This window comes from Dendropsophus ebraccatus, chromosome 3 (genome assembly GCF_027789765.1).
Source record: "Dendropsophus ebraccatus isolate aDenEbr1 chromosome 3, aDenEbr1.pat, whole genome shotgun sequence".
NCBI classification, from domain to species: Eukaryota; Metazoa; Chordata; class Amphibia; order Anura; family Hylidae; genus Dendropsophus; species Dendropsophus ebraccatus.
The window spans coordinates 187,803,101-187,821,582 of record NC_091456.1 but is presented as its reverse complement, the minus strand read 5'-3'; the positions used below and the strand labels follow the sequence as shown (position 1 = coordinate 187,821,582).

At 46.6% G+C, this 18,482-nt stretch overlaps 2 protein-coding genes across 4 annotated transcripts in view; one reads left to right on the top strand and one right to left on the bottom strand.

The window, feature by feature from the left end:
• Nucleotides 1-18,482, top strand: part of LOC138786591 (oocyte zinc finger protein XlCOF7.1-like) — a 496,490-nt gene that overhangs the window by 71,762 nt on the left and 406,246 nt on the right. The gene's annotated exons all lie outside the window — the stretch shown is intronic.
• Nucleotides 1-18,482, bottom strand: part of LOC138786766 (gastrula zinc finger protein XlCGF26.1-like) — a 223,792-nt gene that overhangs the window by 42,511 nt on the left and 162,799 nt on the right. The window lies entirely within an intron of this gene.

Sequence of the window (18,482 nt, the reverse complement as noted above, 5' to 3'; positions counted from 1 at the left end):
AGAGAGGAGGTGTGTATATAGTCCTGTCTATTACCTGCTGATGGGAGGGGCTGCTGATCCTCCAGCATCACATCCTTGTACTGATCCTTGTGTCCTTCTACATACTCCCACTCCTCCATGGAGAAATAGACCGCCACGTCCTGACACCTTATAGGAACCTGACACACACAATGATCACACAGTCACTGCATAATGTCCAAAACAAAAAGGAACAGTCAAACAGGTGTAAAGAGATTGTACATCCTAATAAAAGGGGTACTCCAGGTAAGGGGTATTTTCCGTGTATGGCCGGGGAGGGGGTGGATATAGAAGCTGCTGGTCACTTACCTCCCCGGTTCCAGCATCGGGTCCTGGATTGCGTCGCCCCGTTCTTCCGTCTCGCTGCCGCATCGTGGGCTGAGCTGCGGCTTGAGATATGACATCTTAAAGGAGAAGTTCGGCCTAATGTATTTTTTAATATGTTATTACATGATAAAAGTAAGACAAACTCCTAATATACACTAATTATGGGAAATGCACATAAAGTGCTATTTTCCTCAATTTAGTAGATCAGCAGAGTTCAATTTCTCTACACAGACCGTGACGTCCCGAATCAGAGCAGGGTTGGGTGTAATTCCTATGGAGTGTCCAGCAGGGGGCGCGCTATATGTAGAAGTCAATGTGTAATGTAGTGTCTATGTAGTGTAACCTATCTAGCTGAGCCTGCATGTATTCACGATAGGGAGAGATGTGTAAGATGTCCACTCAGCCCCTACGGCATCTGGGGTATATAGGGGGTAGGAGGGAGGCATACTATATGTGGGGGCAGGGCCGGTTTTAGACTAGATGTGGCCCTGGGCAAAGTTGAAGGTGGGGCCCCAAATGCTGAAATATTTTAGCAACAATTTAAGGTCCCCATACATTTTACTCTTTTGTTGGTGGTACCTGTTGCTCCTGGTGGGTTCGGCCATCAGTGTAAGGTGTATGGGGCTCTCTGGACAGTCCTCTGACAGATGATATCAGTGGACATAGGGGGTCGAGCTTGATGGAAAATCAATGCCCAACCTCTTTGTTCTAAGAGAGATAAGCCGCCATCAGATCTGTATGGCTATGGCTTTCCCCTCTCATAGAGAACACAGGAAAACTCAGATGTGCAAAATTTCTGTGTATGGGGAGGATGGGACCAGATGGGAGAAATAATTGTCAGCTGAAGGATTGTTCAGCCAGCAGTTATTGGAAGCGTACGGCCACTTTTAAGGCCGTATTACACGGCCTGATATTCTGCAGAAGTGAGCGCCAATCTGGTAGAATGGAGCTTGCTTAGAGAGCCTACTACAGCAAAAGCTATGGAGGAGATTTATCAAACTGGTGTAAAGAAGAATTGGCTCAGTTGCCCCTAGCAACCAATCAGATTCCACCTACTTAGAATGTGAGTAATGAAAGGTGGAATCAGATTGGTTGCTAGGGGCAACGGAGCCAGTTTCACTTTACACCATGCTTGATAAATCTCCCCCTATGTGTATATATACAGTATATCATTAGTGATGTGTGTGCAATCCTGTATATAGTAAACAATAAAGATATATATACTACCTGATCACGTTCCCCGGTGCCCTCAGGCCTTGTCTGTGATATATACTACCTGATCACGTTCCCCGGTGCCCTCACAGAGCGATAGCATCCTGATTCGGACAATTTTCGCTCCATGTATTAGGGCCCTTACTCAGTTCAGAAGGTTACATGTCGGGACTGCCGCTACATGTCGGGACTGCCGCTACATGCCGGGACTGCCGCTACATGCCGGGACTGCCGCTACATGCCGGGACTGCCGCTACATGCCGGGACCGCCGCTACATGTCAGGACTGCCCCTACATGTCAGGACCGCTGCTACATTCTAGGAATGCCACTACATGTAAGGACTGCCGCTAGTGGTGTAAACGCAAGAACTAGTTATATGAATTGCTTAAAAAAAATAAATTTAAAAAAATCACTATAATCAGGACCAAATATTACCTCCATACCGTTATTATAGAAAACACACTATATATAGGCCAATATTACCACCATAAAGTGACCGCCCCACAATGACTCTATATACGCTATATACAGACCAATATTACCACCATAGAGTGACCACCGCATAATGACTCTATATACACTATATACAGACCAATATTACCGCTATAGACTGACCACTGTATAATAAATGACTGTATATACACTGTATACAGACCAATATTATGTGTCTGTCACCCTATGGCTGTACTATTGGTCTGTATATAGTGTATATATAGAGTCATTATGTGGCAGTCAATCTATGGCAGTAATGACTCTATATATACGCTATATACAGACCAATATTACCGCCATAGACTGACCACCACATAATAACTCTATATACACACTATATACAGACCAATATTACCGCCATAGATTGACCACTGCATAATGACTCTATATACAGACCAATATTACTGCCATAGACTGACCCCTGTATAATGACTCTATATACACTCTATATACAGACCAATATTACCGCCATAGAGTGACCACTGCATAATGACTCTATATACAGACCAATATTACTGCCATAGACTGACCCCTGTATAATGACTCTATATACACTCTATATACAGACCAATATTACCGCCATAGACTGACCACTGCATAATGACTCTATATACAGACCAATATTACTGCCATAGAATGACCTCTGTATAATGACTCTATATACACTGTATGCAGACCAAAATTATGTGGCGATCACTCTATGGCTGTACTATATATACTGTACTGTGGCTGTACTGTATATAGTGTCATTATGTGGTAGTCAATCTATGGCAATAATAACTCTATATATACGCTATATACAGACCAATATTAATGCCAAAGAGTGACCACTGCATAATGACACTATATACAGACCAATATTACCGCCAAAGAGTGACCACTGCATAATGACACTATATACAGACCAATATTACCGCCAAAGAGTGACCACTGCATAATGACACTATATACAGACCAATATTATGTGGCGATCACTCTATGGTTGTACTATTGGTCTGTATATAGTGTATATAGTCATTATGTGGTGGTCACTGTATGGCGGTAATATTGGTCTGTATATAGTGTCATTATGTGGTAGTCACTGTATGGCGGTAATATTGGTCTGTATATAGTGTCATTATGTGGTAGTCACTGTATGGCGGTAATATTGGTCTGTATATAGTGTCATTATGTGGTAGTCACTGTATGGCGGTAATATTGGTCTGTATATAGTGTCATTATGTGGTAGTCAATCTATGGCAGTAATGACTATATATATATATATATATATATATATATATATATACGCTATATACAGACCAATATTAATGCCAAAGAGTGACTACTGCATAATGACACTATATACAGACCAATATTACCGCCATAGAGTGACCACCACCTAAGGACTGAATACCACCTTATTTTTTTCTCAATAAAATACACCGTATTGCCTTAGTGATGTCATCATACACTATACATAGGAGCTGCAGCAATTACATAGGACTGATGAGGCCGGAGAATGGCTGCAGCTCCTATATACAGTCTATTCATCTCAACACTTGGAGTCAGCAGTGCTTATACACACACACTCATATATATATATATATATATATATATATATATATATATATATATATATATATATATATATATATATATATATATATATATATATATACACACACACACTCACACACCCATGAAAACACATTATACAGATACAAACCATCCAGTCCATACACTATACACAGGACATGTAACACACACTACATTCATGCATTATACACATAGCATTCATACACATTACACACTACATGTACAATATACTTACCCCCTCTAGCATGCTGGGTGTAGTGGTGAATCCCCCTCATGTTCCTTGCAGCAGCAGCAGGCTGTCATCCTCACCCTGCACCCGGCAGCCCTCTCCTCCATCGTCCCGACAGCTCCACCAGAGGAGAAAGTCACGTGCAGTAAGAGGAGCTGGAGGGAGGGGGAGGGGGAGCAGACACGGAGACCAGCATCCTGCAGCCTCTGCGTGACCCCTGATAGCAGCAGCCAGGGATCATTCCCAGACACTGCAGGACGCGGTCTGTGCTCTCCTCTCCGCTGGAACTGCGGTAGGGGGCCCCTGGGGGATGGGGGCCCTGGGCATTTGCCCTGCTTGCCCCCCCCCCCTAACGCCGGCCCTGTGTGGGGGCATCTGATGCCACTCTCCCACTCTTGTATAACAAACTCTCAGCAGACACTCCTGGCTGCTGCTCAGCCTGCACAGGGCAGCAGGGGAGGGAGGGGGGAAGGTAGATGCATCTCTCTCCCCTGCTGCCTGTTGCCGTGCAGCCTGAGCAGCAGCCAGGACATAAGAGTCTGCTGAGGGTTGTAGTACAAGAGTGGGAGAGCTGCATTTCCTAGAGATCTGTGGGAGCCGGTGGACATCTTACACACCTCTCCCTATCGTGAATACATGCAGGCTCAGCTAGATAGGTTACACTACATAGACACTACATTACACATTGACTTCTACATAGAGAGCGCCCCCTGCTGGACACTCCATAGGAATTACACCCAACCCTGCTCTGATTCGGGACGTCACGGTCTGTGTAGAGAAACTGAACTCTGCTGATCTACTAAATTGAGGAAAATACCACTTTAGTGTATATTAGGAATTTGTCTAACTTTTCTCATGTAATAACATATTAAAAAACACATTTGGCCAGACGTGTCCTTTAAGCAGGGCTGTGGAGTCGGGAGTCTGAGTTGTTGCTAGTTTTGGCTGGAGTCAAAGTTAGAAAAAATCTTTAAAAAATTTAGAATTGAGTTTTAGGGTATAAACCCACACACCGTATAAGCAGCGTATTTACTGCTGCGATACGCAGCAAATACGCAGCAAACACGCAGCAAATACGCAGCAAAAACGCAGCAGATTATATCTAAATAACTGAACACAGCATCAAATCTGTACCAACAAATCTGCTGCGTATTTGCTGCGTATTTGTTGCGTATCTGCTGTGTATACGGTGTGTGGGTTTGTACCCTTAATATGAATTTTATTAGTTTTGCTCATCAATATATATTATGAGCAACATTCTAATAGGTCACTGGCTCTATAAGATAAGGGTGGTCGGGGAATATATCAGTAATAGGACACTGGCCCTATTACATAAGGGTGGTCGGGGAATATATCAGTAATAGGACACTGGCCCTATTACATAAGGGTGGTCAGAGAATATATCAGTAATAGGACACTGGCCCTATTACATAAGGGGGGGTCGGGGAATATATCAGTAATAGGACACTGGCCTTATTAGATAAGGGTGGTCGGGGGATATATCAGTAATAGGACACTGGCCCTATTACATAAGGGTGGTCAGAGAATATATCAGTAATAGGACACTGGCCCTATTACATAAGGGTGGTCGGGGAATATATCAGTAATAGGACACTGGCCCTATTACATAAGGGTGGTCGGGGAATATATCAGTAATAGGACACTGGCCCTATTACATAAGGGTGGTCGGGGAATATATCAGTAATAGGACACTGTCCCTATTACATAAGGGTGGTCGGGGAATATATCAGTAATAGGACACTGGCCCTATTACATAAGGGTGGTCGGGGAAAAGTTGTCGGTCACTATTTGGCAGTTTGTTTGTGAGCTGGAAGAGTCCATTGTGTGGGGGGAGATCTGTGCTGTTCTCTTCCTGGATGCTGGATGACTGTATATGAGCAGCAGTGTAATATGAAGATATCCTGTGTAATATAGAGGAGGAGGAGGAGGCATAAGTAGTGCAGCAGTAACCTCTGTCATCAGTGTGGTGTTTTCTCTCTGGGAGAAGATAGTGTGTTTTTCTCCAGTGTTTTATGGCTGCAGCTGTGTGTGTGTGTGCGTGCTATGGCTGCAGCAGGCTGTGTGTGTGTGTGTGTGTGCGCGCGCGCGCTATGGCTGCAGCAGGCTGTGTGTGTATGTGTGCTATGGCTGCAGCAGGCTGTGTGTGTATGTGTGCTATGGCTGCAGCAGGCTGTGTGTGTATGTGTGCTATGGCTGCAGCAGGCTGTGTGTGTGTGTGTGTATGTGTGCTATGGCTGCAGCAGGCTGTGTGTGTGTGTGTGTATGTGTGCTATGGCTGCAGCAGGCTTTGTGTGTGTATGTGTGCTATGGCTGCAGCAGGCTTTGTGTGTGTGTGTGTGTGTGTGTATGTATGCTATTGATGCAGCAGCCTGTGTGTGTGTGTGCGTACTATGGCTGCAGCAGGCTGTGTGTGTGTGTGTGTGTGTGTGTGTGTATGTGCTATGGATGCAGCAGGCTTTGTGTGTGTATGTGTGCTATGGCTGCAGCAGGCTTTGTGTGTGTATGTATGTGTGTGCATGCTATTGCTGCAGCAGCGTGTGTGTGTGTGTGTGTGAGAGCACTATGGCTGCAGCAGGCTGTGTGTGCGCTTTGGCGTACCCCCACAGTGACCCCTGTATATCACTATGTGTGACCCCTCTCCATATCACTATGTGTGACCTCTCTATATCACTATGTGTGACCCCCTTTATATGACTATGTGTGACCCCTCTCTATATCACTATGTGTGACCTCTCTATATCACTATGTGTGACATCTATATTACAGGTATCTGGCATTGTTAGCAGTGTTTCTTTGTGTATGGTGAATATTAGTTAGAAACAAAGAATATTGTCAGCAGGAAAAGACCACCTGCTCCATCTAGTCTAGTTGTGAGTTGTTCAGGACATGGAGGCTGGAGACTGGCTGCATCCACTGCACACACAGGAGAAGCTGCTTTATATACAGTATTCCTTTATTCCCTCAGAAGTCGCCCCAGGATCATGTAGGACATTAGGGAGAAGCTGCTGAGCCAGTGTGATAAATAACTCCCCTGGTATATGACCGGCCATTTATGAAGGAGCAGGAGTCGGAGCTCAGGTCAGGAAGCGGGACGGGAGAACGGGGAAGCACAATTTGGGACCCAGCAATGGAACCGGGGAGGTAAGTGACCAGCGGCATCTATATCCTCCCCGGCCATACACAGAAAATACTCCTAGCCTGGAGTACCCCTTTAAGTTAAAGAGGAAAATAATATTAGGGCCCTATTCCACCGGACGATCATCGTTGAGATTATCGGTAAATCGTTCAAATCTAAACGATAACCGTTCGGTTGAATAGCAGTTAACGATTAACGACCGAACGAGAAATCGTTGATCGCTTTATAAGACCTGAACCTATTTTTATCGTTGCTTGTTCGCATTGAATAAGACGTCGTTCGCAGTAGATACGAACTACTGAAAGACTAGGCCTCAGGCCTCACCTCCGCCAAACGCACGTACATTGCGACCGGAAGTAGGTCGTAAGCGTCCAACCATTAGGCCGCAGTGCCTGCCTCAGCATGACCAGTCCCAGGACGCGCACATACAAAGGAGAGGGCCGAAGGTTGCAGCAACGGAAAACTCTTTGCGCGCCCACGCCACGTAAGGGATGGCACGAGAAGAACCAGCGGGCCATCCCTTACCCAAGATCCAAAGATCAGCCGGCCGCCTCCCTGGGAAGGACGGAGGTTAAACCCCGATCGATCCCTGCTGGTAAGGGGGAAATAAATCATCAAACGGGGGGGGATCTTTAACCTCTTGTGTCTGTGCTCTTCTGTCCCTGGGGCATGAGGTAACTCCTGTGCTGCCGTCATAAAGGTGAGGGGAGAAAATACATTTATTCAACACATTGAAAAAGACTCAGAGGCTAAAATAACTAAAATAATATCATAAGCGCATAACACTGGTATAACCCCGAGAGCCGCACTCACCGCCATACAGTATAACATAGAGCATATATATAGAGTGTACATACATATAGTATAGTATATAAGCATACAGCTCCCCCTCACACCAGTCCTCCCCCCTGTATACAGACCCCACACACCAGTCCTCTCCCCTGTATACAGACCCCACACACCAGTCCTCTCCCACTGTATACAGACCCCACACACCAGTCCTCTCCCCCTGTATACAGACCCCACACACCAGTCCTCTCCCCCTGTATACAGACCCCCCACACCAGTCCTCTCCCCTGTATACAGACCCCACACACCAGTCCTCTCCCCCTGTATACAGACCCCCCACACACCAGTCCTCTCCCCCTGTATACAGACCCCACACACACCAGTCCTCTCCCCCTGTATACAGACCCCACACACCAGTCCTCTCCCCTGTATACAGACCCCACACACCAGTCCTCTCCCCCTGTATACAGACCCCACACACCAGTCCTCTCCCCTGTATACAGACCCCACACACCAGTCCTCTCCCCCTGTATACAGACCCCACACACCAGTCCTCTCCCCCTGTATACAGACCCCACACACCAGTCCTCTCCCCCTGTATACAGACCCCCCCCACACCAGTCCTCTCCCCTGTATACAGACCCCACACACACCAGTCCTCTCCCCTGTATACAGACCCCACACACCAGTCCTCTCCCCCTGTATACAGACCCCACACACCAGTCCTCTCCCCCTGTATACAGACCCCACACACCAGTCCTCTCCCCTGTATACAGACCCCACACACCAGTCCTCTCCCCTGTATACAGACCCCACACACCAGTCCTCTCCCCCTGTATACAGACCCCACACACCAGTCCTCTCCCCCTGTATACAGACCCCACACACCAGTCCTCTCCCCCTGTATACAGACCCCACACACCAGTCCTCTCCCCCTGTATACAGACCACACACACCAGTCCTCTCCCCCTGTATACAGACCCCACACACCAGTCCTCTCCCCCTGTATACAGACCACACACCAGTCCTCTCCTCCCATCTTACTGTGGATATTGGAGTTTCCTTCCCTCTGTTTCTCAGTATACAGGAGTATATAGTTCGGTAGTTTCCTGCTTCCTGTAACCTCAGCACAGCCCCGCCCCTTCTGCTGACGTCACAGGAGACAATACACTCCACATCTACTCTGCTGTGCTGGATGAGCTGAAGTGATGTGTGTGCAGCAGAGCTGTGTGTGTGTGTGATGTGTGTAGAGCAGAGCTGTGTATGTGTGTGTTATATATGCCTGCAGCAGAGCCCTGTGTGTAATGTACATGTAGCTGAGCTGTATGTGTGTAATGTACATGTAGCTGAGCTGTATATGTGTAATGTACATGTAGCTGAGCTGTATGTGTGTAATGTACATGTAGCTGAGCTGTATATGTGTGTAATGTACATGTAGCTGAGCTGTATGTGTGTAATGTACATGTAGCTGAGCTGTATGTGTATAATGTAGCTGAGCTGTATGTGTGTAATGTACATGTAGCTGAGCTGTATGTGTGTAATGTACATGTAGCTGAGCTGTATGTGTGTAATGTACATGTAGCTGAGCTGTATATGTGTAATGTACATGTAGCTGAGCTGTATATGTGTAATGTACATGTAGCTGGGCTGTATATGTGTAATGTACATGTAGCTGAGCTGTATGTGTGTAATGTACATGTAGCTGAGCTGTATATGTGTGTAATGTACATGTAGCTGAGCTGTATGTGTGTAATGTACATGTAGCTGAGCTGTATGTGTGTAATGTACATGTAGCTGAGCTGTATGTGTGTAATGTACATGTAGCTGAGCTGTATGTGTGTAATGTACATGTAGCCGAGCTGTATATGTGTAATGTACATGTAGCTGAGCTGTATGTGTAATGTACATGTAGCTGAGCTGTATGTGTACACAGCAGCTGGTTCACACTACGTGTATTTCAGTCAGTATTGTGGTCCTCATATTGCAACCAAAACCAGGAGTGGATTAAAAACACAGAAAGGATCTGTTCACACAATGTTGAAATTGAGTGGATGGCCGCCATTTAATGGCAAATATTTGCTGTTATTTTAAAACAACGGCTGTTATATTGAAATAATGGCCGTTATTTACTGTTATATGGCGGCCATCCACTCAATTTCACCATTGTGTGAACAGATCCTTTCTGTGTTTTTAATCCACTCCTGGTTTTGGTTGCAATATGAGGACCACAATACTCACTGAAATATACGTAGTGTGAACCCAGCCTAAAGACGCATTATGTCTGTGTTGGACATTGTGGGCGGCGTATTCAATCCACCAACCCTTCAAGGTCTCCAAAAAATTCTCATCTTTTGTCAGATAGGAGGGAAATCGCCACAAGAAGTCTGTCCCTTTCGGGAAAGTTTCTAATATGTCTATTTGCACTGGTTCATGGTCCGAGAGCACCATGTCTAGAATGTCAGTGGAGACTACTTTACGCAGTAGAAGGTTGCTCACCAATAGATAATCGATCCGGGACCATGAATTGTGCGCGTGCGAGTAATGTGTTTAGTCCCTACTGTCTGGGTTAGTGAGTCTCCAGGGGTCATGAATATGCAGCGACTCCAGTAGCGGTCCCAAGACCTTATCCCTCGGTCGTTGTGTCGTTCTATGGGCGTCACCCCCCTTCCTGTCTTTTTGTCCTGAGAGAACAGTGTTGAGATCATCCCCAATCAGTTTTTGTGGAGTCGGATCATTATTTACCATGTCCTCCACTGACTTGAAAAAAGTCTTATTTTCCCCATTCGAGCCATAGAGGTTGTATATGCGATATTGTGAGCCCTCCACTTCCAGGAGAATATGCACCCACCTGCCCCTGTCGTCCGCCTTGGATGCGACCATTTTGCCCTTGAAGCTCTTGTGGAGAAGGATGACGACCCCTGCTTTCCCTTCATAAGCAGCTGATCCAATCACATCACCGACCCAGAATCGTTGCAAGCGGACAAAGTCATCCTGTGTAAAATGTGTCTCCTGCAGGAGCACCACATCTGGGTGCAAACGTTTAAGATGTCTAAGAATGGATGATCGTTTATTTGGAGAACGAAGTTCCAGGCAATCACTCTCATGATCACTCTGTCCACCTACAAGATCCCAGAAAATTTTTTGCAAATATAGGCATAAAATACAAAATCTCAGTAACATCCTCTTGCTACAATTCACACCCTAAACATGGAATAATCAGTGTGAAGATATATGGGAAACCTGCATTGTCGAGGAAAACATAACCCGCAGACAGGTACACAGTTCCTCAACCAGGCGGGTCCCCAGCTCTTGGTAATGTTTGAATGCAATGTTCCTGGCTCCGCCCATTGGTTTTGGCTGATCTTTGGGGGAGAGGGTCCCCACGAATCCAGTCCCGCCAGTCAGCTGAAGTCTCAGGCGAAGGAGATCGTCGCTTTGGTGCTGGGAAGTTGCGCTGCAGCCGTCACTCCAAGGCTTCTTCAGCCTCATCCGGCGAGGTGTAAAGGCTCACGGTCCCGTTTGTATGGAAAACCCGCAATATGGCTGGGTATTGCAGCTGAAATCTCATCTTCTTACGGAATAAGGAGGTACAGATGCTGCTAAATGCTCTTCTCTTCTTGACCACTTCGGCGGAAAAGTCTTCAAACAGGAGGGTGCGATTTCCTCTGATAAAGATATCTCTATTCCTCCGTTTAAAGGCCGATATCATAGCCACTTTGTCATTGTAATCAAGCAATTTCATTATCACCTGTCTTGGTCTGTTCAGTGAATTGTTAGAGTCTGTGCGTTTATTCTGAACTGGCTCTGGCCCGACTCTGTGCACCCCTTCCACTCTGCAATAAAAGTCTAGCCCCAGCGCTTCAGGAAGTTCTTTCCCGCATATGCGGAAGAGTTCATTATTACGTATGGATTCGGGAAAGCCCACTAGCCTCAAATTGCTGCGTCTGGATCTGTTCTCCAGATCACCTAGTTTGGAGCGCAGTGTGGAGATTTCCTCCTTGTGTTGGGCCAGCTCACTCTGCATGTCATCGCTGGATCTGCAAGCCAGTCACAGCGCTCTCTAAAGTGTCCACTCTGGTGGAGTTATGGGTTAAATCAGCTTGCAGCTGAGACAGTGAGGCTGTTATGGCTGCTTCCACAGCCTTTTGTATGTCAGGTGAAATTCTCATGGTCACTTCTGTGGCAAGCTTGTGATGGTCCACTGTTATGGGGGTTGCTTGGGGTGGACCTCGGGGGCTATCCTCTGCAGCCCAGTCCTGTGTAAGCCCTGTCAGCTCTTCCTCGCTGTCCCCGTTACCTGCATGCCGCGTGGTCTGTGGTGCGGGCGCCATCTTGGCCGCCTGGTGTTAGCTTGTGTACCTGCTGGTGCGGTCTTCTGTGTGCTCCTCAGGACGTAACAATCCATCCACAAAGCCGGATCAGTGTGCCAGGTCCCGTTGTCGTTTGCGTGTGGCAGGAGTTCCTTGGCTGCGCACAGTGACGGGTAAGAGATGGCGGGGATGCGGGAGCTCTCCACACCGCGTCTCTACATAACAGCGCCGGAACCGGAAGTTTACACCATGTTTGATAAATCTCCCCCAATGTGTTTTTTTCCCCCATGCATTTGCATTTTTTTTGGCGTTTTTTCTGCCGTTGATGTGTGAATGATCTTTTTGTGGTTTAGGTGTTTTTGCGTGAACTTTTTTTTCCCTTCTGCCATCACATGACCTATTTGGTGGACTACAAAAGGTCACAAAAAGGCCAGTACAGCAATGGCGTTTTTTGAACAATCCCATTAAAGTCTATGGGGGAGATTTATCAAACATGGTGTAAAGTGAAACTGGCTCAGTTGCCCCTAGCAACCCATCAGATTCCACTTTTCTTTCCTCATAGACTCTTTGGAAAATGAAAGGTGGAATCTCATTGGTTGCTAGGGGCAACTGAGACAGTCTCACTTTACAGCATGTTTGATAAATCTCCCTCTATGGGTATATCCACACTGAGCAAAATCGGCGGAATTGCGCAGAAGAGCTCTCCCATCTGTCTCAGTGTCAAACGGCCTCTTTATGGGAGGGTTCCTGCCCAAGGAATTGACATGGGCGGAGGCAGAGGCGCGCGCCAGCCCTCCCATAGAGATGCTGTTTGACACTGAAGCAGGCGGGATTCTGTGGCTGAGCTTTCTGCTGGGGAATCCGTTACAGGCGTTCCACGTCCGTTTTCCTTGCGGAACATGGAATGTGTGAATGCTGCCTTACTGCCAGCAGCTCCCTGTGTATCCCATAGAGCTAAAATCAGACTTCCTTCCTCCAGGCTGTGCTGTCCTTCTCTGTGGTGAGCCTGTCCATAAGATGGCAGACATAGAGGAGCATGTGACCATGCCCCGCACCCCAGTGTCCACCAATGAGGTTGCATTTGCTTATGGAGAACACTAGATACAGAGCATGGTCACATGCGCCTCCATGTCGGCCATCTTATGGACAGAATCACCACAGAGCAGGACAGCACATACTGGAGGAGGGGAGCCTGATTATAGATCTATGGGGTACACAGGGAGCTGCTGGCAGCAAGTGCAGTGAGTACAGTTACTAATAGTAAAATAGTTCCTTGTATAGTATTAAGTGGCCAACCCCCTTTAACATGGGTCTCTTTGCCCTAACAGCTACCTAACAGTGTCACAATTGGGACACATGAATTGTAGCTGACAGATTACACGGACATATGCATGAGCTAGTCTGATTATAATTAAATTATATACATTTATGAGTTATATAAATTTGTAGTTTACTTCTGTTTAAAAATCTCCATTCTTCCAGTAATCATCAGCTTGTGTATGTCCTGCAAAAAGTGGTGTATTCTTTCCAGTCTGACACTGTACTTTCTGCTGCCACCTTTGTCCATGTCAGGAACTGTCCAGAGCAGGAGAGGTTTTCTATAGACAGTTCATAACATGGACAGAGGTGTCAGCAGAATGCACTGTGTAAGACTCGAAAGAATACAACCCTTTCTGCAGGACATACAGCAGCTGATAAGTATTTGACATTTTTAAATAAGAAATCTATTTGAATTTATGAAACCAGTTGATTTGAAAGATGAAAATGTTTCCCTTGGCGGTGGCTGATATTGTGGATCCTGCCACTAAAAAAGCTCTTTCTATTTCTCAGGTGTGCCTAAAAGACGATTTTCTACGACCTCACATGTTTTATTTCTTAGAGGCCCAAAGCTTTGCATTTTCGGTTGCTAGGTCGATTCTGCAATCCTAGCTGTCCCCCTATATACCTACCCTGTACATCTTTAGGCTGGGTTCACACTACGTATATTTCAGTCAGTATTGTGGTCCTCATATTGCAATCAAAACCAGGAGTGGATTAAAAACACAGAAAGGATCTGTTCACACAATGATGAAATTGAGTGGATGGCCGCCATTTATTGGCAAATATTTGCTGTTATTTTAAAACAACGGCTGTTATATTGAAATAATGGCCGTTATTTACTGTTATATGGCGGCCATCCACTCAATTTCAACATTGTGTGAACAGATCCTTTGTGTTTTTAATCCACTCCTGGTTTTGGTTGCAATATGAGGACCACAATACTGACTGAAATATACGTAGTGTGAACCCAGCCTTATAGAGAAACTCACCTTTTTGGATGGATTGGGTGGAGGAATCCTTGCAAAAGGAAACTCATGTCAAGAATTTTTTTCTGGCAAAAAATTAGCCCAAAACCAGCTCCGTCACGAGGAAGGTAAGTACGCTACAAAACTCACAATGTGGCAACAGTTTTTGTGGGTTTTCACAGAAGATAGATTTTACTGTGCCAAAGTCGTAATAGTTAAAAAAAACCCAAAAAAAACAAAAAAAAAAACTATACAAATTTGGTATCACTGTCTTTGTAGTGACCCAGAGAATACATTTATTTTGTTATTTTCACCACACGCTGAATAGTGTTTTGTATAGAGTTAGTATTAAAAGAAAGGAAAATGAAAAAAATTTCCAATTCTTCATTATATTTTGATGTTTTTCACAAAAAGTTACACAAAATAGTGACCAACTTTTGCCAGGAAAAAAAAAACATCTCAGAATCGCTAGCATACATTAAACCATCATGGAGATATAACCGCATAAAGTGAAACGACAGATTTTAGAAGCCCAAACTAGCTGCAGAGTTAAAGGAACCGCACTAACACAACTAAACTGCAGCAGCTTTGTCACTGTGTTTCTGGCTCTGCATTAAAGGTAAACCACAGTACGGGAAAGTATGGCAGCAGGTTGGCAGCATTGTGCAGGTGGTTGCGGATGAGGTGTTTTCCCACAGTAAGACCGTCTATGAGTGTCTCAGTCTTTATGGGGTGGCCGAATGAGGAGGAGAATACGGTGTCATGGCAAAAGGTTCCCTTGACGCCACCGTTCACCTACAGGGGGCTCTCCAATCCAACTGGAATGAACAGCCAGTTCCACGCAGTGCACCACCATCCTACTGGAAAGCCATATTTGGCCCAGATGACTGGCGTCTAAATGTTCCAGAGATGCGGTCTATCTATACTCAGTGTGCAGCTTTCCCAGAGAAGCCGTCAAGCTTGCCTGAGCCCCCTTCAAGTGGCTTAGGCCCAGAATGTTGTCCGAGACCAGACACCCCCTTCTGTAGCAGAACCTACTCCCTCCAGTCCACCTGAGAAATATAGGAGCTGGTCCAGAGAAAAGAAAGAGCAGGAGTGGGCAGTGCAAAGACATCGGGAGGGACAAAACTGAGAGAACAGTGTCCTGTATGTAAAAAAAGAGCTGTGGTCCAGGAATTTGATAAAGTGAAGGGAAATGGCTTTGTCAGGGATCAAAAAAATTGGTGTTCTTTTTTGCGAATCAATAATGTCTAGACTCCCTGTTGGCTGATTTTTACTGCAATTCACCAAGACTAAGGGTGTCATTGTATGCTAGTAATCCGACACTGTCTACAGCTCTCCTAGGTGAAGTCTACCTAATGAGTCACCTATCCGGTGGCCTGTATTAAGAGTGTCTGGCATAGCCTAAATGTCATTGCCAATGGAATTTATGCTGCTGCCAGCAGGGCCGTTTCTAGGTAATTTTGACTAAAGGGCGAATCCTGCTAAAAGCGCCCCCCCCCCCCCCCCCAAAAAAAAACCAAAAAACAAAAAAACAAAACAAAACAGTTCAATGACTCACAGGCGATGTCTTCTTTGATCTGAGGCATCACTTTCCCTTTTCCTCTCCATCTGGCCCAGTCCACCATGATTATTTCTTGCAGCAACAATTCATCTCTTGTGAACCTGCCAGACAAACATCTTAGGTTCCGCACTTTTACAACTTCCACTTCTTTTGTGTCTTGTGCAGTAAAGTCAGTAGGTATGTGAGTTGCCCCCTGTATGTAGGATCCCCTGCTGTGCCTCCATATAGTAATAATCCCTCTTTGCCCCCCCCCCATAGTATTAATCCTCCCTGTGCTCCCCCCATAGTAATAATCCCCCATGGTTTGTTCACATATAGTAATAAACCCACCTGTGCAGTCCCCATAGTAATACCCCCCGTGCCCTTCCCCCATAGTAATAATCCCCCCTGTGCTCTTCCCCCATAGTAATAAGCCCCCCCTGTGCTCCCCCACCCATAGTAATAAGCCCTCCTGTGCTCCCCCACCCATAGTAATAAGCCCCCCTGTGCTCCCCCACCCATAGTAGTACGCCCCCCGTGCTCCCCCACCCATAGTAATAAGCCCCCCGTGCTCCCCCACCCATAGTAATAAGCCCCCCTGTGCTCCCCCACCCATAGTAATAAGCCCCCCTGCGCTCCCCCATAGTAATAAGCCCCATGTGCTCCCCCACCCATAGTAATAAGCCCCTCTGTGCTCCCCCACCCATAGTAATAAGCCCCCCTGTGCTCCCCCACCCATAGTAGTAAGCCCCCCTGTGCTCCCCCACCCATAGTAGTAAGCCCCTCTGTGCTCCCCCACCCATAGTAATAAGCCCCCCTGTGCTCCCCCATAGTAGTAACCCCCCATCCATAGTAATAAGCCCCCCTGTGCTCCCCCACTCATAGTAATAAGCCCCCTGTGCTCCCCCACCCATAGTAATAAGCCCCCCGTGCTCCCCCCATAGTAGTAACCCCCCCGTGCTCCCCCACCCATAGTAGTAAGCCCCCCGTGCTCCCCCCTATAGTAGTAACCCCCCCTGTGCTCCCCTACCCATAGTAGTAAGCCCCCCTGTGCTCCCCCACCCATAGTAGTAAGCCCCCCTGTGCTCCCCCACCCATAGTAATAAGCCCCCCATGCTCCCCCCATAGTAATAAGCCCCCTGTGCTCCCCCACCCATAGTAATAAGCCCCCCTGTGCTCCCCCACCCATAGTAATAAGCCCCCCTGTGCTCCCCCACCCATAGTAATAAGCCCCCCTGTGCTCCCCCACCCATAGTAATAAGCCCCCCTGTGCTCCCCCACCCATAGTAATAAGCCCCCCTGTGCTCCCCCACCCATAGTAATAAGCCCCCCTGTGCTCCCCCACCCATAGTAATAACCCCCCATGCTTTGTCCACAAAAAAAAGGCCGGGGGTGCGCGCAGCTCAGTGGAACCCCCTAGCTGTCGGCGCCCCGTGCGGTCGCCCAGCCCGCCCGCCTCTAGAAACTGCCCTGGCTGCCAGACACAGTTTCAGAACAGGCAACCTGAGATAACCTGACAGACTCACTGGGTTAACTTCACCCAGGAGAGCTACTTACACACAAAGTGACAGGACAGGAACATATAACAGCTACACAGCTTAAACTACTACCCCCACACTATCCTGTATCTGTCCCTGATACCTTATCAACTTTATATAACCCCCTGTAACCCTGGCTCTTCCTGCCTCTCACTGGCTAGTGTATATGGATGTGTTCAGTTCACTGTACAGGAGCTGACTTGCTCTAACATATACAATCATGGAGGAGAAGACTGAAAGCAAAACTGGGATAGCCTTGGCGCTGGACACGGACCATACTCTCCAGTTCTTTGTAGATTTACTTTATTTTGAGCAACGCGTTTCGGCGGCGTGCTGCCGCCTTTATCAAGCTCCTACCATATTAACAACAACAGTCCTTTTTATACCGGTGATTTCTCCTAAACCACGCCCCAAAGAAAGGGGGCGGGGAAGGAGTCCGGTTTCCCTTGCAACAGGTTGGTCGTTACAAAGGCTTTAAACATATAAAATCCATTGCTTCTCGAACATACAGACAAATACAAATGTCAATACAAATAAATTTAGTCCACTTATTTGTCTGTATGTTCGAGAAGCAATGGATTTTATATGTTTAAAGCCTTTGTAACGACCAACCTGCTGCAAGGGAAACCGGACTCCTTCCCCGCCCCCTTTCTTTGGGGCGTGGTTTAGGAGAAATCACCGGTATAAAAAGGACTGTTGTTGTTAATATGGTAGGAGCTTGATAAAGGCGGCAGCACGCCGCCGAAACGCGTTGCTCAAAATAAAGTAAATCTACAAAGAACTGGAGAGTATGGTCCGTGTCCAGCGCCAAGGCTATCCCAGTTTTGCTTTCAGTCTTCTCCTCTATGATTTGGGAGTGATGGTATCGTGACGGATCTGTCCTCCATATGCTGGATGCCAGGCTGCGGACTCTACATCAATTACAAGCTCTGCTAGTGTTGTGCCTATCGCTCGCACAACACCAGAAGGTGAGTTGTCTTGCCTTCTGTAAATAGATACCAATCAA